Source organism: Jaculus jaculus, chromosome 5 (genome assembly GCF_020740685.1).
Source record: "Jaculus jaculus isolate mJacJac1 chromosome 5, mJacJac1.mat.Y.cur, whole genome shotgun sequence".
NCBI lineage: Eukaryota > Metazoa > Chordata > Mammalia > Rodentia > Dipodidae > Jaculus > Jaculus jaculus.
The window spans coordinates 162,420,144-162,445,920 of record NC_059106.1 but is presented as its reverse complement, the minus strand read 5'-3'; the positions used below and the strand labels follow the sequence as shown (position 1 = coordinate 162,445,920).

The 25,777-nt window shown below is 44.3% G+C and overlaps 1 protein-coding gene across 3 annotated transcripts in view; it reads right to left on the bottom strand.

Moving 5' to 3' along the window:
- Positions 1-9,802, bottom strand: part of Kcnj15 (potassium inwardly rectifying channel subfamily J member 15) — a 66,559-nt gene extending 56,757 nt beyond the window's left edge. For all 3 annotated transcript variants that reach the window (XM_045149237.1, XM_045149236.1, XM_045149239.1), the window contains exon 1: positions 9,785-9,802. The gene's annotated coding sequence lies outside the window, so the exon portion shown is untranslated. The remainder of the gene's footprint in view (positions 1-9,784) is intronic.
- Between the last annotated feature and the right edge of the window lie 15,975 nt (positions 9,803-25,777).

Here is a 25,777-nt window from a genome sequence, read left to right as displayed (position 1 = left end):
TAGACCAGGGTCAATATGGAGCGGTTTCTGGTGGGCTCTGCTAGTTCTTTGTGCTCATCAGAACTTCCTATAAGCCCACCAGCCTCAAGGGCTCCTGGGGACATGCAGGACTTGGGTAGTGTTTCCTGTTTTCTCCCACCATTCCTTCCCAGAGGCAGACAATGCCCCATGGAAATGGAAATGGAAATGGAGCCATGGAAAGAACAGTGTGCCCATTCGTGGCCCACTGGAAGCTACACATCAGAGAAGAGGAACTCCTTGCCTTTGGACATCCTAGCAGGATACCTGCCTTAGAAGGTCACAGCATGAAAAATCTCTCCCCTTGGAGTAGGTGTTCTGAAAGCAGACGCAGAGACATGATCGCATGTGGAACTCATTAAAGAAGGACATCTGGAAGGAGCCCAATGGGGCATGGGGGAAATAAGAGAGGAGGGAAAAGCCAAGTTTCAACCATAGGCCAAAACCAGAGCCCACTCTTTGCTGATCCTAGAGGAAGTTTGGAATTAAAACCATCATCCCAGGTAAGAGAGCTGGGCGTTATGATCCTGTCTGAGGCAGCCTTTGGTTGAAGAATAAGTGATAGGGCTGCGGCCTCGCAGGTTCCCTAGCACTCTGCACAGCAGGGGAAGTAGCTCTCTCAGCCCAAGGCCAGCCTCATGCAGGGGTGTACCAGCTGTGAGACATTGGAAGTAACCCACAAAGGCATAAGGGTGCAGACATGGCGCCCCTGAATCAGTGAAAGAGCCAGGAAGGGATTCAGACATATCACCAGGAGCACTAGCAACAGTTTATCCTGGGAATTCTAGAATGTTCTCCCTCCCTTTAGTATTCATCCTGACAATTACCATGGCCCCACACTTAACTTCCACATGCACCCCTTTCTTTTGTGCTTGTCACTTTTGGTTGTTCGCTGGCTGTGAGGTTGTTTCTGCTTGGATGGATGGAAGCAGCTTATTCTGCCTCAGGTGGAACTTCCCCTGGATCTGTGAGCTTGAAAAGAATCCCTTCCTCCCACAGACTCCACCTGATTTGGATGGTCATCCCTGCGACGTGGAACTAACTAAAAGAATCTTCTCTAGATCTTGTTCATAGAATGACTACAGCCCATGTTTGCCTCCACATTTAAAAAGTTGTAAGTCAGCCTTCCAGCTTCCCTTCAACTCTGGGTAGAGAGTTATTTGCCTATCAAGAGGTCTTTAGAGTATTTTGATAGCATAACGCTGGTCATACCATATCATGGTTAGCCAAATTTATCCATCTTCTGGCAACAGTAATTGGTATAGTATTGACACTGTTGGGTCTTTGTAACCCATCAGAGAGAAAGCACCCAGTTTACCAGGCATAGCTGACATGGTGTGTATAGCCAGTGAGAAAAACCATGAAAGTACCTTCTGCCACTTGGAGTAGATGTGCACAGTAAATTGTATACACCATACAATCCAAATTTTAGGGCCAAAATTCCTGATTTTAATTTGGTTGAGAGGTTGGTGGTGTGGAGGGAGAAATGGGTGTTTTCAAGTTATTTGTCTGCAGGGTGACTGTATTAGATACTCTCCTTGTTGCTGAGGAAAAAAAAAAAAACAAAAACCTGATGGGGCTGGAGAGATGGTTTAGCGGTTAAGGCACTTGCCTGTGAAGACTAAGGACCCAGGTTCGGTTCCCCAGGACCCACATTAGCCAGATGCAGAAGGGGGTGCACGTGTCTAGAGTTCGTTTGCAGTGGCTGGAGGCCCTGGCATGCCCATTCTCTCTCTCTCTCCCTCTCCCTCTTTCTCTGTCAAATAAATAAATAAATAAAAATAAAATATTTTTTTTAAATACCCGATGAAAGCAAATTAATGGAAGAAGGGTTTGTTTTGACTTACAGTCTAAGGGTGCACTCCATTGTGACGGGGAAGGCAAGAGCAGCAGGCAAACGGTGGCTGGCCCCATTGTATCTGAAGTCAGATGTGAAGAGTGACGGCCACCACTGTTTAGCTAACTTCCCCATTTGCATTCATCTTGGGGTCCCAACCCACGGGACGGTGCTGTCTGTAGTGAGGGTGGGCCTTCCCTCAATGAGCCCAGTCTAGCAGCTGTCTCACAGACATATCCAGAGTTTTGTCTCCCAAGTGATTCTAGACCCTATCAAATTGACAGTATCAACCATCAGATGTTTACCCTTTGTCAACTTAATACCCTTTGATCCCTTGTCCCCACAGGCCCATGGCTATCTCCTAGTGCAAAACACACCCATTCTGACATCAAAAGTCTACATAGTACCTAACAGCTCCAACACCGTATGGTTCCAAAACTATAAGGTCAGGGTTTCCTCTAAGACTAGGACAATCTCTTCACTGAGAGAGCACATAATATCCAAAAAATAAGTTAAATATTCCTGGTATACAATGGCACATGGTTAATATTCCCACTCTAGAAGAGAAAGATGGGGCAGTGCCTGGAAAAAATAGACCAAGGCAAGACGAAAGCCTAGCATGACGACTACCAAATTCTATAGCCTCATATTGAGTATCTGGAGGCTCATGATAGAATCACCTGGGCCCCAAAGGGCTTATGTAGCCCCACGCCTCCAGTTCTGCCAGCTGATGAAGCAGAAAACAGCCTCACTTTCCACCTTGTTTGAGGCAGGATTTCTTTTTATTTTATTTTATTTTTTTTAATTTGAGAGCGACAGACACAGAGAGAAACAGGCAGAGAGAGAGAGAATGGGTGCGCCAGGGCCTCCAGCCACTGCAAATGAACTCCAGATGTGTGCGCCCCCTTGTGCATCTGGCTTACGTGGGTGCTGGGGAATGGAGCCTTGATCCGGGGTCCTTAGGCTTCACAGGCAAGCGCTTATCTGCTAAGCCATCTCTCCAGCCCAGGATTTCTTGTTGTTCACCAGCCTGCCAGCCAGGCTAGCTGGCTTGTGGGTGTCCAGGGAGTCTCCTGGCTCTGCCCCCACCTCACCATAAGAGCATGAGGATTATAGCTGCCAGCTGCTGTGCCCGGCCTTTATGTGGGTTCTGCGTATCCGCGCCAAGGGTGCCGTGCTTGTACAGCAAGCTCTTGATCTGCTGAGCCATCTCCTTAGCTCTTGTCATGCTATTTGCATTCCTGAGCACAGCTAGGGCCTCTTTTCTGCTTTCCCAAAGCTATTAGTCGGCTTTTCTTCTGAGACTCTTGGGTACATGTTGCACTTTGGACCATTATTTTATCTTAAGTTAACACTTAGTGGTATTGCGATGCTGTGACTTCATTAAAACACCCCGAATAGGGGAGGGAGAGATGGCTCGGCAACTAAGGTGCTTGCCTGCAAAGCCTAAGGACCAGAGTTGGGCTTCCTAGTAACCATGTAAAGCCAGATGCACAAAGGGGTGAATGAAGCAGAGCTCCTTTGCAGTGGTAGCGGCCCCAGCACACCCACTTTCTATCTCTCTTCCTTTCTCACTTTCTTTCTCTCTGCTTATAAATAAATAAGCTTTTTTTTTTTTTTAAAGTACTTTTTAAAAGCACCCTCGATGATGCCTTGCAAATTCATACCATCTCTACCTTTGATCACCCTGACTCTGCAGGCGTATCTCTATTTCTATATGGCACACATGCAGGAAAACATAGAAGTCTTAAATAACATTTTAGGCATTTAATATAGGGACAGGAACAGAATAAACACCTGGTTTTCTTACTTTTTTTTCTTTTTTTAACTTTGTAAGTTTTCCTATTGCAAAATTGTAATTTGTTGCCAAATATTCTAGTTATTGTGGAAAAATTGAGCAATGAGAATTGGCTGAGTGATGTAAACTGAGCGATCTCATCCAGGTTGTCATAAATTCTACGTGACTTTACGCTCAGAGAAAAATGTGAGCATAAAGAGCGGGTGCTCCAGCCTCCTCAAGGCCCAGCTCAAACCCTGCTTGCTTCTTTAGTGACGACTGAACAAGGCGGACTGAAACATCCTGGCCACACAGCGAATGGGACCAGACTTGACGAGAAAGCTGCTGGTGGTCACCTCGCCCCGCCGTCATGTCCATGGCCACCTTTTCCCACCTGGCCTCTGGGCCACAAAGTGCAAGCAGAGATCTCATGGAGCTGCGTTTTCAATGCAAGCCTGTCATTGACAACCCAACATGAACAATCAAAGCTGCTCAAAGCACACCGGAGGAAGGAAGGAAGGCCAGCTCGTGAAACTGAAGCCAGGCTCCGCTGACCGCCTTGGGGACTGACACTTGGCACAGACTGAAGGCAGGGAATGGACTCCCATTGCTGCTCCATTCAGAAGTATTTCACCTTGCCGCTGTGACCTCTGATCACATGTTGGAAGATACTCTATGCTGCTTTGTCACTCTTTCGGCCCCGCTGGCTTTGGCTTGCTGTTGGGGCCACCCTGACCCACAGCGACAGCGGAGTAAAGGAAGGCCTGCTCTTCTTCAAACGAATGACTTTCAGCAGAGAACATCTACTCTTCTCTGGGGAACTCACTTCCCTCCCGAAGACTGTGTACGCTCAGCAGGCCGCACAGTTTCCATGGGGATAGTGCTCTGATTCATTAATCAGTAAATTATTTTACAGCGCCCCCAAAAAGCATGCGCCCCAAGAAAAGCACTTAGGTTGTAATTTAATCGTTTGCAATGTCTTGGGAAAACATTACGTTTTGATTTTTTTTTAATTTTTTTGTTTATCTTTATTTATTTAAGAGCGACAGAGAGAGAGAGAGAGAGAGAGAGAGGGAAAGAGAGAGAGAGAGAGAGAGAGAGAGAGAATGGGTGCTCCAGGTCCTCCAGCCACTGCAAACGAACTCCAGACACATGCGTCCCCTTGTGCATCTGGCTAATGTGGGTTCTGGGGAATCAAGCCTTGAACCGGGGTCCTTAGGCTTCACAGGCAAGCACTTAAGCACTAAACCATCTCTCCAGCCCTTGATTTTTTTGAATTAACTCCATGGCAGATCTTAACTAGCCAAGTCTCATCTCATAGCGCTCAGACACGGTCATCCTTGCCGATGAATTGTTACGCTATTTCCTTGTGGCAAGGAGCTGAGTGCAAATGGAGAGAGGAGGGTAAGTGTAGGTTTTGTTTTATAGAGCCATGGGTTCAAATTCTTGATCGCTTACTTGGTAATTGTGAGACGTAGAGAAAGTTAATTGACTTCTCTGAGAAGTGCTGTGTGTGTGTGTGTGTGCGTGTGTGTGCATGCGTGCATGCGTGTGTGTGTGTGTGTGTGTGTGTAATGTAGTGTGTGGTGTGCATGTGGATATGCAGAGATCCCTGCACTTGCCTGTGTTGGGGGGGGGGCGGCATTCACTTGTGCTAGCTGGAGCAGAACAAAACCAAGGGAGCCCTGTCTCATCACTCTTTCTCCCGTTCTCATTTTGAGCCAGTTTCTTACTGCTATCAGAACTTCCTGGTTTTTGCAACCATGAACAATTTCTCAATCCCTTCTTCTCTCTGTAGGATCATGTGGGGTTACAGGCACAGGTGTCCCCGCCCAGCCGTCTCAGGCCCTCTCAGGTCTTCAAGCTTGCTCAGGAAGCACACATAACCACTGAGCCATCTCTCCAGCTCCCGAGATGGTTCTCGTACTAGTGAGCCGAGCATAACAAACCCATCTCCCGGGTTTCCCGCTCTGTCGTGAAGGAGGGCACGGGAATGGCCTGACGTCAGAGAACCGTAGAGAGTGGAGTTCCGGGTGAAGGTGCGCAAAGCCAAGTTGCACTTTCTGCCCGGTGGGCTTGGGCGCCACCAGGGCAGATGGCTCACTGCATTTCATATGAACCTACGTTCCGGAACCTCCCCATGCAATCTCCCAGGTGCTCACTTCTCCCTCTGTGTTTGTGTTGGGGGACAGTGACGGTGTGCTCAGTGGTTCTCTTTTGAGACCTGCTTTCGCCACCCTTCCAGGGAGCCTGAGCTGCCTTTGAGTGAAATGCCTGCGGGGATTCACATCCCTTTCCTTGTACCCTGCTTCCCCAGAGGGAATGGTCTGGGTGGAACGGTTTTCTCAGTCTTACACTCCTGCTTTTGATTTTTAGTGATTTGAGTAGGTAAATAGGTTAGAGTTTTTGAATCAATAGATTTCCTTAGCTTACAACTAGGAAACTGATTAGTTTAGTACTGTTGCTTGACTTTAAAAAAAATTATTGATTGATTTATCTGGAAGCAGGGAGAGACAGGCAGAGAGAGGGAAATATATATTATGGATATATATATAGAGAGAGGCAGATTAAGAGAAAGAACAGGCATGCCAGGGCCTTCAGACACTGCAAATGAACTCCAAACACATGTTCCACTTTGTGCATCTGGCTTTGCGTGGGTACTGGGGAACTGAACCTGGCCCATTAGGCTTTGCAGGCAAGCACCTTAACTGCTAACCTATCTCTCCAGACCCTGTTCCTTGACTTTTAGCAGACTTTCTCCTATCTCAGTTTTAGAACCTAAAATACTATTTGCTGCTGCATGGAGTGGTCTTTCCATTCACTAGCCGACAGCATGAGTCGGTCACCAGCTAGAACTGGTATGCTGGTCTGCATGCGTACAGACGTGCAAGGTAAGCTGATGGACATGCTGTTGGCTGTTCCTCACCATGAAGCCTGTGAAAACTGCCACTTGAGTGGTAGACACTTACTTGGGCAGAGCCACAAGAGTCCCAGTTTGGAAGCCGTGACATTTGACATATTTCGTTGAGTCCCAGAGATGCAATTTTGGTTAAGAGAGCAGCCTGCGTCATCAGGGCTCTTTCTAGTGTTCGCTGGGTGCTGACTTTCTTAGGGATGCAGGTGGCAAAGAAGGTAGACAGGTGGGTGGCAGAAAGTTGACTTCCTAAGTTCCACGTGCCGGGTCACATGTGTGCTGATGTGGGCAACAGGGACCTTGGTTACAAGGTGGGCAGACAAACGGTAAGAGTAATCCCAGCTTTCCATGGTGAGGTGCACTTGGCAGGTGACCAGAGAGGACTGTATCCTGAGCAGCAGCAGACTTCTGTCAACTCCACGGGCTTAGGTCAGCCCACCAATCAGTTTCTCTATTTGTCCATTCATCTCCTTGCCTGTGTTCATTAATATATCACTGATGAGCTAACTGACACAGGGTTTCAGAGTTTGATCCATAGCGGCCAGCCTCATGCACTTGGGCAGAACGCCAGACAGCAGGAGCGTGTGGCAAAGGGGCTTCTTCATAGCTTTCTGGACAGGAAACCATGAAAGACACAGCAAGGGACCAGGGACAAGATAACCCTGAGGGCCCTTCCCTAGTGGCCGACTCCCTTTCAACTGGATCCCACCTCCCAAATAGGGCCACCAGCAAATCCAAAACACGAGCTTGTGCAGGACGGTTCCTATTCAAACCATTACACTGCCTGTGCACACACACACGTGCATTCTTTATTACACCGCCTGTGTACACATACGTGCATCCTTCCCATGTCTGCTCACAGGCGTACCTACACAAATCTGTGCAAATGCTGCACATACATACACATGAACAAAAAGATGGAAAAGAGATTATCCTTGCTCCAGAAAACCTATTGGTAACTTTCTGCTCTACAAAAATAACTACCTTAAAGGTCACAAGCCTGACCACTGCTGTCTCATTGTGGGACCAGCAGTTTTGGGGTGTTTCTCCTCTTCGGTTTACCCAAATCACTTGAAACCACTCAGGATGCCCAGACTAGGATGAAGCCAGAGATAGTGGTTTCTTTGGACTCAGGGCTGTCCAAAAAGGGCTGTTGGAGATTAGAATGACTCTGGGTATTCCCAACACCGGGAAAGTCACACACACACACACACATGTTCTTATAGAGATGACTGAAGACTCCATCTAGACCAGATGCAATCAAAGGAAAGATGGTTTGTCTATGCTGGGGCCCTAAATTCCATTCAGCTTGGATGTCCGAGTTCAGCCAGGAATGTGGACTCTGTAGCCCTGCTACTTTTAAAAAATATTTATTTATTAGAGAGAGAGAGAGAGAGAGAGAGAGAGAGAGAGAGAGACAGAGAATGGGCATGCCAGGGCCTGTAGCCACTTCAAATGAACTGCAGACACATGTGCCACCTTATGCATCTGGCTTATATGGGTCCTGGGGAGTCAAACCTAGGTCCTTAGGCTTCACAGGCAAGCACCATAACAGCTAAGTCATCTCTCCATCCCCCCCGCCCCTTGATAGTTTTAAAGAGTCAATGAAGGTGAAACAGATAGGACCTACCTTTCTCTGGGCTCTAGGCAGGAGGAAAGCATCATTAACTCTGGTTTACATCTGTTAAAATCATACTAGCGTTAATGATAAGTCCTGTAAGTTTATAATCACAAGCTTTTCTGATATTCTTTAAATAAGCCAAGACACTGAAGAAGGGGGCAATTTGACCCCCTTATTTGCAGCTACTAGACTTTTCTGTGCTGCCCGAGCTACCTAGAGCAAAAGTACTACTGGTCTAACAAGACTCAGACCACCCTTACATCAGCACTGTGTGACTTGACCACGCCTAACACACCTGGAAAAGGTATACGAGATCACATTGATTTCTTGCCAAAGGTATAGCCTCAGCCACAGCTGTTTGAGGCAGTTTATACCAGGCCTTTTTGCAACCACAACCCTCAAAGAACCCTGTCAGCCTTGGACAGGGGTGTAACCCCTAATGGAAGACTGCTATTACTGGTACAAAAGGGCAAGTCTGTGATGAGAAGGAAAGGCTGTGATTGGTCTAGCACAAAAGCCTGAATGTTTGCAATTGGTTCTGAAATGAAAGGCTGTGATTGGTGTAGCACAAAAGCCTGAACACTTGCAATTGGTTCTGAAATGAAAGGCTGTGATTGGTCTAACACAAAAGCCTGAACACTTGCAATTGGTTCTGAAATGAAAGGCTGTGATTGGTCCAACACACACACACACACACACACACACACACACACACACACACACACACACACTGAATGCTTGCGAAAGGAAAGGTTGTGATCTGTCCAACACACAAAACTGAATGTTTACTATTGGGACTGGAAGGAAAGGCTGTGATTGGCCAACCATGGCTGTGAGGGGACCCAAGCACTCCTCATTGGGCTATATAAACGATGGCTGAGGTCCACTCAGCAAGTCTGTTGGTGGGGGAGAACTCTCCTCTGTTATCCCCTTTGATCTTACAGCATCAAGTGCCACAAAGCCTATGTGCCAATGGACTTTCTTTGCCTGTGCTAAGCTGGAAAGGCAAGGTAAGAGAGCAGGAGGCTGTGGCAGTGGAGGACCATGGAGGAGGCAACAGGGACAACTTGACAGCTGCTGAACAAGCCCTGGCTTTGGGCAGTGGCTCGGTCTTGCAGGTGACATATGACCCTAACATCTGGCAACTTGAGAGCTGAAAATCCAATAGCCACACAAGCCCAACACCACCTGGCACCACCCCAGCATGTGCTATATTACCTAATGCCATGCCAACTTAATCCTGTGGGATACCCTAAGGTGGGCTCCTGAATGGGCCTGCATGCTGCAGGTGCTTGCTACTTCCAGACCCCTGGGCTCCCAGAGGAAAGGGGCAGCAATCACTGCTCCTTTGGGCAGCGACCTAGACACAGCCACTTGACAGCTGATGATGCATGTACCTGTGGAGGCCTTGTCCCCAGTCACCAGCAGACACCCGCAGGCCTGCATCTACCACTGGAGTCCGACCTTCTGCTAATAATACATGGACAGCCCCCACCCGGCACCTCCTGGGTTCCCATTCTAAGACAGATCCTGGCTGTAGCTGGTGTCAGGTTCCAGACCCTCTGAGCAGCCCAGCTCCTGAGCAGCAGCAAGTAACCCAGTTGCGCCCTGGCTTACCAATGCCATCCCAGTAGAGGCAGGAGCTGTGAGTCCTACCAGGCGCCAGTGGCTGCTGGAAGAGCAGGTGAAGCAGTTTGAGAGTGGCCAGGGCAGGAAGAAGGAAAGTGGAAGAGAGATGGTTGGGGAAAGCAGAAAGTTCACAGAAGGCTGTTAGAGAAGAGACCGTGGCTCCGGAGATCTGTAAAATCGCGAGGGCCAAAGGTCTCAGCTCTCGGGATGAGCGATACAACGGTGCCTGCTGCAAAGACCCAGACCGTCAAGGCCTTCGTGGGAAACAGTAACCAGCACTTGTAGAGAAAGAGTCCCGACACCATAGCCTGCGCGGGTATTGTGACATTATACGGTGCCACTTGCCCCTGCTTGTCTGCCTACTGCTGCTTTTTGCTGCTACCAAACACGGAAAGAAATGAAACCAGCATTTAAAGAGCTCCTTGACTGCCTATCCACCTAGAAACAAAGAGCCCCAGCCTTTGGTGACAAAGGAACCAGGTCGACCCTTTGTGCTGACTCGCACACAGGGATTACTTGCTCTAGGCTCTGGGGAGACCCAAGAAGGTGCAATATGGTTTTCATTATGCCTAGATTCCCTCCCCCAAACCCATCTAATCTAGCAGTGCTTTCTTTTCCTCTTCCAGAATCTGGTGGGTGAGAAACCAGTTTAACCGCAGGAGCTTAGTGCGCAGGGTCTAGAAGCCCGGTTTCAGGTTCAGTCTAAGCAAACAGGATTCTCACAACGATGGGGTTTTGGTTTTAAAAGGAAAGGCAAAAAAACAAAACAAGGGCTAGGGATGTGGCTCAGTTGGCACAAATGTGCCTCATTTGCCTAGCAGGCATGAAGCCCCGCGTTCAATTCCCTGCACGGCATAAACCAGGTGTCACGGTGCTGAAAAACCCCAGCATTCTGCAAATAGAAGCAGGAGGATCAAAAGTTCAAAGTCACCCTCAGCTACACAGTGAGTTTGAGGCTAACCTGAGACTCATGCTACCCTGCCTGTCAAGAAAAGGAAGGAAGAATGAATGAATGAAAGGAAAGAAGGATGGAAGTAGGGACGGAGGGAGGGAAAGAGTGCCTTAGAACATACCTTGAAAGGGTCAAATGTAAACTGATCAATGCTTAGACGAAATAAAAGAAGGCCAAGCTGGAGAGACACTTAGTGAGTCTTCTTCCAAGTCACCAGGGCCAGTGGACAAGGGACAGGCAGCAGTCCCACATGGCTCACTCAGAAACACAGCATCCAACCTATCCTTTTTTAAGGAAATGGTTCATATATGGTAGTAGGGCCAGAAAACCCACAGGTCAAATACAGCCTGCCACCTGTATTAGTAAAGCTTTATCGCAACACAAATTATTTATGGAGGCATTCCTGCTAAGATGGAATATATATGTATTTATTTATATATATGTGATCTCAAAAGAACTTTGTCACAATGCTGAAAATGTCAGTTGATTTTCTCAGGGAAGTTTCCCAGCCCTTGATTGAATGAACCAAAGAGTATAGAATGTATTACTTCCAGACAGTGAATAGGTTGTCTCCAGGAAAAATCAAGGTGGGGGATAGAATCCCTACCGTTTCTATTTTTCCTGCACACTGCCATGTAGTGTAAGAATTTTGTTTAGTCATCATCCAGCAAGCTGTAATTGTGCTACTATCAAGAGCCAGACATTCTCCCCTGTATGATAGTAAGGGCAGAACCTAAAACCCACCCACTGTGTGGCCAGTTTGACCTTCTTGGCGGTGCTGAGAGCAGGGGAGATGTCCCTGATAAGGCTGTACTTGGGGCTTCGAGGAGTGGGGGTGCTAACCCAGCACATCCACACAAAGCCTTCGTGGGGAAGTCTGGAGAAGGGGTGGGGTTGCGCAGGTGGGCAAGGGCTTGCAGTGAGAGATCCTATGGGGACTCACGGGCCATTGTGAGAACTCAGTGTGAGGCTGTTCTGGGGATCTTCAATGGCTTGAATGTTAGAAGATGCCCTCTCCCTTCTGACTCCCAGTTGGTGCTCACCTGGATTGGCTGGGAGGAGGGAATAAGCAGAGCAAGGGTTTTGATAGAGGGAAGAGGTGTGCAGAGCAGAGGTTTTGATAGAGGGAGGGAATGTGCATAGTAGGGTTGGGGTACATTGATGGAGGGAGAGAATACACAACACTGATTTGGGAGTGCTTTTCACACGCATTGTGAAATACTGGTTCACAGGTAGCCCCACGTCATTGTCAAGCTGACAGGCACCATCAGAGAAGCACCCTCGGAAAGAGTCCATATGTCAGGGCAAACTCAAATTGATTTGGAAGATATCATATACCCAGTTCCTCGATCACATTATTTGCATGACAAGGGGAAAATGCCCTAAAGTTTTGCCTTCACCAAAAAAAAAAAAAAAAAAAAAAAAATAGCTGGTGAACACATGTGGTGGCTAGACCCAGAGGTTGGCCATGAGCTCCAGCTGACCATGACCTAATTGCAGGTAGTCCTGCCTGGACACACCAAACTTGGGGTCAAAGGGAAGGAAGAGAAGGAGTCATCATTATAAAAATCCTTAAGTAAGGCTAGGAAGATGGTTCAATGCAAGCTCGAGGACTGAGTCCAGATCCCCAGACCCCATGTAAAGTGTCAGGTGTGATGGCAGGTGCCAGCAATCCCAGTGCTGACAAGTCACAGGCAGGGCCTCTTTGGGGCTCCCTAGCTAGTTATTCTAACTGAATCAGTGAATACTAGCTTCAGTAAAGACCTTGTCTTAAAGAGCAACATGGATAGAGGCAGATAAAGGTTTCCAGTGAGTACTTCTGGTCACTGCATGCATCTGCATTCATGTGCTTGGGCCTCTGCACACACACCTGGGCATCCACACACAGGCCAACATGCATACACACACAGCACATCATACACATACACATGCAGGATCCAGGTTCAATTCTCCAGGTTCCACATAAGCCAGATATACCAGGTGGTTCATGTGTCTGGAGTTCATTTGCAGTGGCTAGAGGCCCTAGAGACCCCATTCTCTCTTCCTCTCTTTCCCTCTCTCCTGCTTAAAAAAAAAAAAAAAATTGACTAGAACGTGGTATTACCCACTTCAACAGTAGCTTTTGCCCAGATTTAGGTAGTCACGTCAACACTTCATTTAAGATCGAAACAAATGTGTGGTGGGTCAGATGGCCTTGTGGAAGAGCAAGTCTAGTTACACACGATGAAATTTCCCACTGAGCTGCCCCAGACCTCCAGGTTCACCAATAGATTGGGGATGTCCAACAGACAACATCATAGGGCGACGGGCACGTCCTGCCTACCCGTGTTTTGAACTCCAATATCCAGACCTTTGCTGAGACATCTGGAAGTGGAGCAAGACCCCAGCGCATGGGAGGGCGATCTGCATGTGTTGCGCTTAAAGGATGACAGACCTGAAAAACCTCAGCTAGAAAAACATGTCTTACCAAAGTGCAAACCAGACGCTTGGCACGCACACGCTGTGACGCAGGGCTCCCCGACAGGCAGGAAAACCACAGTAAAGAACTGATTATGCTGCTAGAACACATTCCACAGTCTGTCCAGGGCTATTTTTGTTTTACAATAAGGTACAATGTGTTCCATGATGTTCTCTATCCTGGGCACTTTTCTAAAACTGTATCTGTGTTTGCATTATCCCAGTAAATCACAGAGGAGTGATCATTTCAATGAAGGCATCAGATTTGAGTGTGTTCATTAAGTTCCACAACAATAATAATACACACATGTAATTTTCACTACAAGCAGGACACCCATGGTTGGGACCACCTGTTGACTATGGAAGCCATTAACGGAAGATACAGTTTCGAGACCCTGAAACTCGGGGACGTTAAATTTTATAGACCAAACACCAAAGTAAGATGTTCACTATCAAGAGAAACATACTTAATATTGTTTTTCAAAGAGTGAAGTCAATTTTGAAAACAAGGTTTGGGCAAGTAATTTTTGGTCAAAAACATCCACCTAGTAGAGCATTCCAGGAACTTAACCCATAAGAAAAATAAATGTTTCTGTTTTAACTTAGACACTAAAAATTAAAACTGTTTTGGAAGAATGAATGGCTTCCCCATAGCTTAATGGCTATTTAGCAACACAGAGGTGTTTTTAAAAATATATACATTTATTTATTTATTTATTTATTCATTCATTCATTCATTCATTCACAAGCAAAGAGAGATAGAAAGAAGAGAAACAGACAGAGAAAGAGAGAATGGCACGCCAAGGCCTCCAGCCACTGCAAACAAACTTCAGGTGCATGCACCACTATATCTGGATTTACATGGATACTGGGGAATCAAACCAGGGTCAATAGGCTTTCAGGCAAGTGTCTTTAACTGTTGGGCCATGTCTCCAGCCCCATAGATTCATTTTGAGGAGAAATTTCAATCCACCTCAAAAAAAGAAAACAGACAACCGACAAAGGGTTATCCCAGAGCCCAGACTATGCACTAAAGCTCAAGTTCAAGATAAACTGCCTTGCTAATGCTTAACTTGTCATCATAACCACTTTTACTTTTCCAGAAATTTCCTAGCTACTTTTTAACCATTTCTAATCAGGGAAGCCAGACAGGGTGCACTCAAACACAGCAGCCAAGGCCCTCCTAAGGAAGGTCTAGACTTGAGAAACTCAGCAAATTCCTCCTTGTTTGTATGTTTGCGGACTTTGAAAAGTCTAGAGGTCAAAAGAGGGTTAGCCACCTGCAAAGCCATGGTGAAAGTGTGTTTCTTTCTTTTTTTTTTTTTCTTTTGTGAAAGCAGGGTCTCACTCTGGCCCAGGATGACCTGGATCTCACTCTGCAGCCTAGGCTGACCTCAAACTCATGGCGATCCTTCTACCTTACCCTCCCCAGTGTGGAGAGTCTTGGCTTGTGCCACCACACCCAGCTGAAAGTGTGTATCTTTGTGACTTGATGGCCATTATTTTAAATACAGCAGAGTATAGCAAAGGGTGCTGGTATCTCGAAAGAGAAAGGTGAGGGGAGAGGTAGGCAGGCTCAACACATGTAAGCAGTAAATCAAATCAGCTCTATTAAGGAGGGGGAAAAAAAGCATATATATCCTCCTCCTACAAAAAACAAACAAAAAACACCAAGAAGCTCTTTAAGGGACTGCCATAAAAATAATTCTCATTTGTACAAATTTACACCTCGTAAGAAAACATAAATAAACCAAGATTCTTGTTCCAATTTCTTAATGTCAACTTTGCTGACAAGATCAAGAAACTTGAACCAAACAGCTGTGTCCAATGATAGACTCACTGCAGAAGTGTCTTTTCCTCCGCTGGGCAGTCACAGTCAGTCACAGTGACACAGACACACTGTCACACTTCTGCTTTCACTTAAGCTGAGAAAAGAGTCCAAGCCTACTTATCCTTGCTAGTAGCCCTTGTATTTCCTTTAATCCCCCCCCCCTTTTTCTTTAATTTTCAGATAAGCCTAAAGGACCTTGCGTGTCTCTGTCTTTGGCTTGCTCCATGCTTTGCAAGTCTCTTGCCCCTCTATGTGGTACCTTATTCATTTTTTAACTATTATTTTTATTTAACTTTTATAGAGTATCAAAAATGTGGCTGAAGTTAGTACCTTTCCTGCTTTTCCAGCTACAATGGAAAATATTTTAAGCGCTTCCCATGAAAAAAAAAAAAAAAAAGTAGTAGAGAAAGAAGGGGAAAAAAATCAGTACCTCCAAAGAGGCCTTTCAGACTCTGCTGCAGAGCCCTCTGGCTCCTAGTGGGTGCTCCAAGAAGGCAGGATGCCTTCGTCCTAATGGGCTATTGAATTGTAAATTTTATATCCTTTCTGGCTTGGTGACTTTGTGACCTTGGGCTGGTCAAGCAACAACTTTGTGGGAACTGAGCAATATTCCAAACATGGAGGTTGTGAAGAAAATGTCAAATCAAAGAGGTTTCTGGTAGAATGCTTGGAGATCAGTGTGAACATGCCTCTAGGAACTTTTGGCTCACTAAATATTCCAAACAAAAGCGAGGGCCATTTCCGGACACATCCCCATCAGCCCTGTGTGGAAGGCTGCTTGTGTCTCCTGGAATAGTAGGCCAACAACCAGCTGTCGTGGCTAGGTGGCAAAAGTGGCTGGCCTGCAAAGTAACTTTGACACCCATTCAGCCCAGACGTACACCATCACACTTGCACACTTACCGGCAGGACTTCAACTCATCAAGTTTCCCAGGTCACTAGATTCCCAACTGAAGGAACATTTTTAACCAGGGATCAAGCTATAAACAACCGTGCTTCATGATGATGGACCAGAGACATTTTCTCCTATATTCTTGTTTTTCCACACTAAGCCCTAGACAATTGTGTATTGGAAAACACTTTTTATCTAATCATCCTGAATTTTTCTCCCTTCTTTTCCTTCCACTGGGGAAAATTGTTCTTATGAATGATATTTTAGATGAGGTTTCTCACAGGTTTAAAAATCTTACAGCCAACAATCTGGAAGGTATAATATGACTTTTTTTCCCCCCTTCAAATTGTGTGTTCTTTTGACTTTCTGATCAAACCTTAGTATGCTCACACTTGTGCGTACCATGTTGGGTTGGTAAGTGTGTTACTTCCTTCACTCACCTGTAGCCTTAATTCTTTCTCCATGGGGCGGGGGGCAGCTGCACCTCTCACCCATCTGGGAGATATGAGCTTATTATTGTGAGACCCTTGTGAGATTATGAGACTGTGACAATCTCAGTTGTTCCAATAAAATACTCAAGATCATAGATTTGCAGGTGGAAAGATTCACTGTGGCTCACCGTGTCAGAGGTTTCTGCCTGTGGTCACTTACCTCTGCTGCAGACCCTCTATGTGGTGCCTGGGTCTGCCGTGAGGTCAGGAATAGCAGGAGCCATGTGGTGGAAGAGGAACTCACCTTGAGATGATCTAGAAGCAGGAATAAGACAGGGCCGGGAGTGAAATTCTACCCTGCAGAGGCAAATCCCACTTCTCTCACCTCCTGCAGTTTCTACCACCAGATGGGGAGCAAGCCTTCCTTCCACCCATGAGATTCTGGAAGGCGTTTGAGATCGAAACTGTGAGAGAATGTGACTCCATCCTGCATGGATGCCTGGTTTTCAAGCCTCACCCCCACTTCTCCTGAGGCCACACATCCAAGAAGCTGACAAGAAAACCCTCCTTCAAACCTCACACACTCCTGCCCACATGCGGGAACCCTCACCTTCTACCCACAGAAAGTGCTAAGCAGTTTCTTTTCCTATCTTTCAGCTATTTTTGGATGATCTTGATGCTTGCCTGGCCCTTGCTGTGCCTTGCTGTGGGACTGACGCAGCTCTCTTGGTGGATGCCAGTGTGATGTCGTTTGTCCCAACCACACCTGTGGTCTGAGTGGTTCGCCCCACCTCTGAAAAAATCTCTACACTCACTTGCTCATTTGCACATGTTTGTTCTGTCCGTTGCTGTGACCCATTGTCTTTCTGATCCTTTTGTCGTATGGAGCAGCAAAGTGGTGCTCAGGATGACTGTGTAGAAAGAAGAGGAACCAAGTTCAGAGTGACATTTTGAGTTACCCTTCCTTCAGGACCTCTCAAGTCCTGGAAATTCAAGCTTATTTTGTTTAGCTACTTGTAGCTGAAGATACTCCAAATGTAGAATTTATGATGGAATCAATCCATGACCTCTTCAGAAGAACTTGGTCTATACATTGTCTGGGCTGTGAACTGCTGGTAGCCTGAATGTCTGAACCACATCTCAGGACCCCGCCATTCTCAGTGGAAGGTACTTTCAGTGAAGGGCCATCATGGGATGTTTTCAGTGAAAGCACACATGTTTAAAGTCAGGGAATACTTGTTTTCACACCTGGAAAGTGCTCCAAAAATCATTGTATTATTTAGCTTGCTCTCACTATGATGAATTGCCTGAAATAATCAACTTATAAGAGGAAAGGGCTCAAGGACTTACCACCATTTGGAGTCCCAAAGCTTGAGTCTCCTGGTGGGAATCTGGAAGGCAAATGGCACAGGGGCAGAATGCTGTAGTTTGAATATTGATTGCCACTCAGACGTACACATCTCAAAGCCTTAGTCCCTATAGTCATGGCATTGGGATGTAGGGAAACTTTTAGGTGGGATATAGTGGGAGGTCATTAAGTCCCTGGAGACATGCCCTTGTAATAGTGGGAACCTGACCCCTTCATCCTCTTGCTTCCTGGAGTATGAGGCGAGTGCTTTTGCTCTGGCATGGACTCGCATCGTGATGTGCTCTGATCATGGGGAAAGTGATCTAGCAACACACCTAACCTGCCTGACAGGTATTGCCTCTACCTGGATACATTCATTATTCATGAGTCACAAAACACCTCTGCTGTCAGCACCACATTTGTGCACATTCCTAGACTTGTTAAATTTGAGATGCTGGACAGATTTTGAAATTCAGAAATATAAAACATTACAAAAAGTATTTGCTTATGATTCATTCCCCCCCCCCCCATATATCACACATCCTTAGGCATAAGCTCATATGCGTTGAGCTGCTCACATAGGTTGAAAAGGAATCTCTAGTAATACCAGTGCTACCATTCAGGTGGTTCTCACTAACCACAGGAAAATATAGCATTGAGCCAGTTGTGGTGGTTTCAGTGCACTGATGCCCTGTCCAAAAAGAGATCTCAGTTGTGCAACTATCTTTAGTAACTTTGAGAGGCCCTTTGAACCTAGCCTCAGGGAACCCTTTACCCAGATCGTAAAGTTATGACCTCATTTAATTATCATTATTGAATCTTCCTAGAAAGAAAATTCTTCAGGGTGTTTCTCTCTGGTGCACTAGGAACTCATTGCCACAATAGCCAATTATTTCACTGTACTATATGGACTTTTTATTCAAAGCATAATCTGGGCTCATAACACATATAAATATATTTATTGATAACCACACAAAGAAGATAAATGGGAGCAATTTGCCATGTACCAAGAAAATGATACCAGATGGCATCCCAAATAAGCAGAAACAAAAGAAGAAAACTGGAAAGAATAAATGTAAATACTACTATAACTTAATTCTGTGCATATGTATTTTCATTGTGTCAGCTTCCTTAAATACCAGAAAACCAAATAAATTAATTGTTATAGCAATATATTGCTTGGTTTGTAACAAATATGGAGATAATTTATAAAATATCAGAAAAATGAAATATAAACATCTAGAATTATGTAGGAGTGGAGTTTATTTCACTGATATTAACTTAGAACAAAACTGAGGTAATTCTGATAAGTTAAGGTACATGCTGTAAGCCTTAAGGAAGGCAACAAGAACATAACTCACAAAGTAATCATTATTTATTTATTTATTTATTTATGAGAGACATAAAGGGAGAGAGAGAGAGAGAGAGAGAGAGAGAGAGAGAGAATGAGAATGGGCTTGTCAGGACCTCCAGCTGCAAATGAACTCCAGACACATGTGCCACCTTGCACATCTGGCTTACATGGGGACTCGAACCTGAGTCCTTAGGCTTTGCAGGCAAACACCTTAACCATTAAGCAATATCTCCAGCTTTCAAACAGTAATCATATATAAAACACAAAAGGTCTGGAGGAATTTGGCTGTGAAGTCAAAGGACCCAGGTTCTATTCCCCAGGACCCATGTAAACCAGCCACACTAGGCTACGTATGTGTCTGGAGTTCATTTGCAGTGGCTGATGGTCCTGGATCATCCTCTCTCTTTCTCTCTCTCTCTTTCTCTCTATCTCTCCCTTTGTCTCTCAAACAAATAAAATAAAATAAATTTTAAAAATAAAGTCAAAAATATATCAAATGTACAGTATTATCTGGGTTGTAGTTTTTTTCTAAATATGTAATTTTAATTTGCCTTAGAAACCCCCTCAAAGAAACACTGAATATGAATGTTACAACAATGTCTCAAGCAAATAAGAGTTACATCATTATTGGAGCAAATAACCCAGAAAGGAGAGGGAGAGGATGAAGCCAACAGAAACCTAGAAGGAGGGTGGTGCAGGACACATCTTCACTCAGTTATCTGACGTCAATGTCTGCTCCTCAGCACCAGTGTATTACACAACACTTTGCCATTTGGAACACAACTTTCCAACCAGAAGAATATGGGATGCCATCTTCCTCTAACCCCGAAAATCACCTGTCGAGGAAACCCTTTTAAAGGAAAAGTAGATGTGAATATTCAGGACAACAATGTCTCAAACAAACGAGAATGCAGCAGCATTGTTGGTGCAGATGACCCAGAAATATGATGAAGCCAATAACAACGCTGGCCTGAGAGCAGAACAGGATGCATCTTCACTGAATGATCTCAAGTCAGGCCCTTTGCCTCAGTGTCCCCAGGTTGCAAAATATAGTCGCAGTATAGGACACAGCAGAAGTTTCACACCAGAAGGAATCTGGGATGGCTTCTTCCTCCAACCCAGAAAATGACCTGTGGAGTACTGACAACATTGAAAGTATTATCCAAGTATTTATTCAGATTAAACAAAGCCTAGATAAAAACTTCAAGATGATAGGTGAACTAGAAAGTGATATCACTTGAATTGAGAAATGGCTTAAAATGACAACAACTTGCCCTGGATTTGGACAATGTACTTTCAATGGAGATGTGAAAACCAATAAATCCCAAGACATGAAGAAAGCACAGCAGGGAGGAAAACAAAACAAACGGGGGGAAAAAAAAAAAACAACAACAAGAAACAGAAAACTAAGTCTTCAGAACATTTGAACAAAGTGAAAAACCTCCACAGAAGTCTAGGCATGTAGGTTCTCAGAATTCATTCCATGAGCTCTAACACGATCTTCTCAGTTCAGATATTATCGATACTACTAGATCTCCACTTTCGAACAAATACACTCCACATGTGGTAGGAGGATCACAGATTTAGAAAGGTCTCAGAGACTTTGACCTACATTTCCAATTTACTCTCATGAAGGGAGAGAGGTATAATGTTATGCTTTGCCATACTTGGCTTTGTGATAGGTAAGTCTTGATTTGAACTTTTCTGATGTACCAAAGAATTTTTTTTTGAGTTTTAAAATTAAAAGTAAACACCAAAGGAATTAAAATATTACACTGAAAATATTCAATTAACATGAAAGAATAGTTAAAAAGGAGGAACAGGCAGACCCCTGTTTCCCTGCTCCTCCCAGTTCCCTGGTAAGGGTTCCCTGTGCAGGAGAGTGCATAGGCAGTCACAGAGTGAGGAGGCCAGACCCCTGATTCCCAGCTCCTCCCAGTTCCCTGGTCCTGGCTCATTGTGCCAGACTGTGGGCAGGCAGGCATGGCAGCATGGCATGAGTAGGCCAGATCCCTGTTCCCTGGCTCCCTCCAGTTCCCTGGCCATGGCAGGTCCCATTGTTCCTTGCTTAGGAAGGACTGGTCCCAAAACACACACACACAGACAAAACAACCCTATACCCCATAAAACACCTCATCATGGCAGAGATTAATTCAAATCTCACCGTAATAACCTTAAATATTAATGGTTTTAACTCACCCATCAAAAGGTACAAGTTATCAGGGTGGATCAAAAATAATGGACCCTGTGGTGCTCATGAAACCAACCTTACCACTAAAGAGAGACACTTCCTCAGGGTGAAAGTATGGAAAATGATATTCCAAGCAAATGGAAATAAAAAGCAAGCAGGCATTGCTATATTAATATCTGATAAAATAGACTTCAAACCAAAAGTAATCAAAAAGGACAAAAGGCCTCTTCTTACTCATCAAGGGAATGACCCAGCATGTGCATATCACAATCATAAATATATATGTGCCAAACACAGGTGCATCAATATACCTGACAATAAAACAGAAATAAACACCAACAATACACCTGACAATAAAACAGAACTAGACACCAACACCATCATATTCTGCGGCTTCAATACTCCACTATCAATAGACAGATCATCCAAGCAGAAAATCAACAGGGAACTAGTAGAGCTCAACATCATAGATCAACTAGACCTAATGGACATCTACAGAACTTTCCAACACAACTCTACAGAATACACATTCTTCTCGGCAGCACACAAAACTTCCTCTAAAATTGACCATATATTAGGCCACAAAACATGCATCCATAAAGTCAGGAAAATTGAAGTAACTTCCTGCATCATGTCAGATCACAACACTTTAAAGATAAAAATTAACAAGAAAAGACACATCAGGACTCCACCAGCTCTTGGACACTAAATAACACACTTTTAAACAATTAATGGATCTTGGAAGAAATCAAAAAAAGAAATTGTAAAATTCCTAGAATTGAATGATAATGAAAACACAACCTACCAAAACTTCAGGGACACAATGAAGGCAGTCCTAAGGGGAAAATTCATAGCAGTAAATGGCTTCATTACAAAGACAGAGAGATCCCAAGTCAATAACCTGACTGTCCATCTAAACACAGTGGAAAAATAAGAAGAATCTGACCCCAAGAACTCCAGATGGAAAGAAATAATCAAGATTAGAGTAGAAATTAATGAATTGGAAACTAAAAAATATAAATAAATTTGTGAAATGAAGAGATGGTTCTTTGGAAAAAAATAAACAAGATTGAAAAAAACCCTGGTCAATTTTATCAAGCAAAAAAAGAGAAGTCTAACATTAACAAAATCAGAAATGAAAAAGATGAGATCACAATAGGCATCAATGAAATTAGAAGAACCATCAGGACATACTTTCAAAACCTCTACTCCACAAAATTAAATAATCTAGAAGAAATGGATGAGTTCCTAAACACATACCACCTACCAAAATCAAACCCAGAGCATATTAATCTCCTAAACAAACCTATCACATCATGGAGATTGAAAAGGTAATCTAAAACCTCCCCAATAAGAAAAGTCAAAGACAGAATGGCTTTTCAGCTGAATTCTATCAAACCTTCTTAGAAGAACAGAAACCAGTTTTTCTTAAACTGTCTTGCATAATCAGAGACCAAGGAATCCTCCCAATTCCTTTTTTGAAGCTAGCATCACCCTAATACCAAAACCAGACAGAGATGCAACAAGAAAAGAAAACTACAGGCCTATATCCCTAATGAACTTAGATGTAAAGATCCTGAATAAAATCCCTGCAAACTGATCTCAGCAACACATCAAAGGCATTATCTACTTTGACCAAGTAGGCTTCATCCCAGAGATGCAGGGATGGCTCAACATACAGAATTCAATCAATGTAATATACCACATACATAAACTTAGCTATAAGAACCATATGATCATCGCAATTGATGAAGAGAAGACCTTTGACAAAATACAACAGCACTTCATGATCAAAACACTGGAGAGAATTGGCATGTATGGTTTATATCTCAGCAAAATAAAAGCCACATATAAAGCTCCTAGAGCCCAACTAATTCTTTTTAAATTTTTTTTTGTTTTATGTTTATTTATTTATTTGAAAGTGAGAGAGAGAGAGAGAGAGAGAGCACTCCAGGACCTCCAACCACTGCAAATGAACTCCAGATGCATGTGCCCCCTTGTGCATCTGGCTAACATGGGTCCTGGGGAATAGAGCCTCGAACCAGGGTCCTTTGGCTTTGCAGGCAAGTGCTTAACCATTAAGCAATCTCTCCAGCCCCCAAATAATCATTAATGGGGAAAATCTCAAAGCAATACAGGGAGCCCACTCTCACCACTGCTCTTCAACATAGTACTAGAAGTACTAGCCCAAGAAATAAGACAGGAGAAATAAATAAAGGGATTCAAATTGGAAAGGAAGAAGGCAAGTTAGCCCTATTTGCAGATGACATGATCTTGTACATAAGTGACACGAAAGTCTCTATCTCAAAACTTAAGGTGATTAATTCCTTCAGTAAAGTGACAGGATATAAAATAAATTCACAAAAATCAGTAGCTTTTTTATATGCAAAGGACAAATATACAGGGGGAATAAGTCAGTGAGGCTGTCCCATTTTCAATAGCAACAAAAAATTTAAATGCCTTCAAATAACACATACTAATGATGTGAAAGTCCTATATAATAAAAACGCAGGGCTGGAGATATGGCTTAGCAGTTAAAGTATTTGCCTGCAAAGCCAAAGGACCCAGGTTCAATTCCCCAGGACTCATGTAAGTCAGATGCACAAGGGGCACATGTGTCTGGAGTTTGTCTGCAATGGCTGGAGGCCCAGACGTACCCATTCTCTATCTGACTCTTTCTCTTTCCTTCTCTCTCAAAATAAAAAAAAAATTAAAAATATTTTTAAAACACTCAAGAAAGAAATCAAGGAGGACTCAAGAAGATGAAAAGACCCCCCCATGCTCCTGGATAGATATAATTAGTTTTGTAAAAATGGCAATTCTAACAAAAGCAATATTCAGATTTAATGCAATACCAATATAACTACCAGTATCACTTTACAGAGATTGAAAAAATTATCTCAAAATTCATATGGAATGGCAGCAGTCCTTAGATATTTAAACATATTCTCAGAAGAAAAAAAAAAACAACTTCTAGAGATAACATCGTACCTGATCTAAAGCTATGTTACAAAGCCATAGTAACTAAAACAGCATGGTACTGGAATAGAAACAGAAATATAGACCAATGGAACAGAATTGAAGGCCAAGACTTTACATCAAGTAACTGCAGCTACTTGATCTTTGACAAAGGTGCCAATAATTTAGACTGGAGAAAAGACACCATCTTCAACAAATAATGTTGGACAAACTGGATGACCATACACAGAAAAATGAAATTAGACCCATTCATTTTGCCACATACAAAAATCAAGTCCAAATGGATTAAAGACCTTAATATAAGACTTGAAACTCTTCAACTATGCTCCATGATAAAGGTCTTGGAAAAGACTTCCCCAGAAAGACAATTGCTGCATGGTCTCATTCATCTGCACTTCCCAACCTGGATCAGCCAGAGTTGCTGACATACCTGAAGGGTATCTGCAGGCTTGGACAATGGGAAGTGTAGGGCTTGCGGGGGGAGGTACAAAACTGAACCCAAACTGAACTGGCATCATAGAACCCTATATCCTGGAAGTCAGACTAATCGGTTGAACCCTCAACAGGACCTTAAGGAGAATGGCTGAATCTCACCATAGAGAGGGTGATATAAAAAGTAACCTTAAAATTCTCCTGTTTATTTTTTTTTCTTCTTTTTCTTATCTCTTAGCACTGGCCTGTAATTCCCTGTACCAGGACACAATTATCATCCATAATGAGCTGTTGATCCCAAAACAAACAAGACAGACTTCTGTCAGAGCACTTGATTACATACCAGAGGTTAATGGTAAGACCCTACTGCTGAAGACACCATACACTGTTGGCATGGACCATGGAGAGACCTGGCTGGAATCTGGAAGAGAGCCAGTCCCAGACAGTTAGCCCACCTCGGCTACTCAGAAGCAAGCAACCTGACATGACACTCCCACAAGTGCAATGGTGGCACACGGTCATGGGGGTAACCAGCCACTCTTGGATTCACTAACAAATCACTCAGTGGAAAGAAAACCATATCTGGAACTGGAAAACAAGTCAGAATCATACACAAATAACTATTTTGCATTCCAGTGTCAAGCTCCCACTAATCTTGGGCTATAAAAGGGTCTACACCCTTTAAATTCTCTCTAAATTAATAATGGTTATCCCATGTAACCAGTGCTGACTTCACTCTCCATTGGAGATTCTGCGCACTTCACCCTGGCCCCAGCTGAAACCTCAGAGGAATTAGGGAAATGAGCAAGAGTGCTGCTTTCTCGGAGAACCTGATAGCAATACATGGGTGGAAGAAATATAACATTGAGAACACTCAACACCTACCAAAGCAGTGATCCAGAGGCTCCTAAGAGCCCATCGCTGAAGTAGACTTAAAATGCACCCAACATGGCTCAGGGAATTTTGCCAAAGAGGGGCAGAAAGTTTGTTAGAGTCACAAATTGGGACATTATGCACACAGACATTGCGTCTACCCCATAACTGACTACTGCCCCCACAATGGCTTTTGGCTTGTGACTTCTCTCTGTGTGTCTCTCTGCTTGGGCCTGAGAAA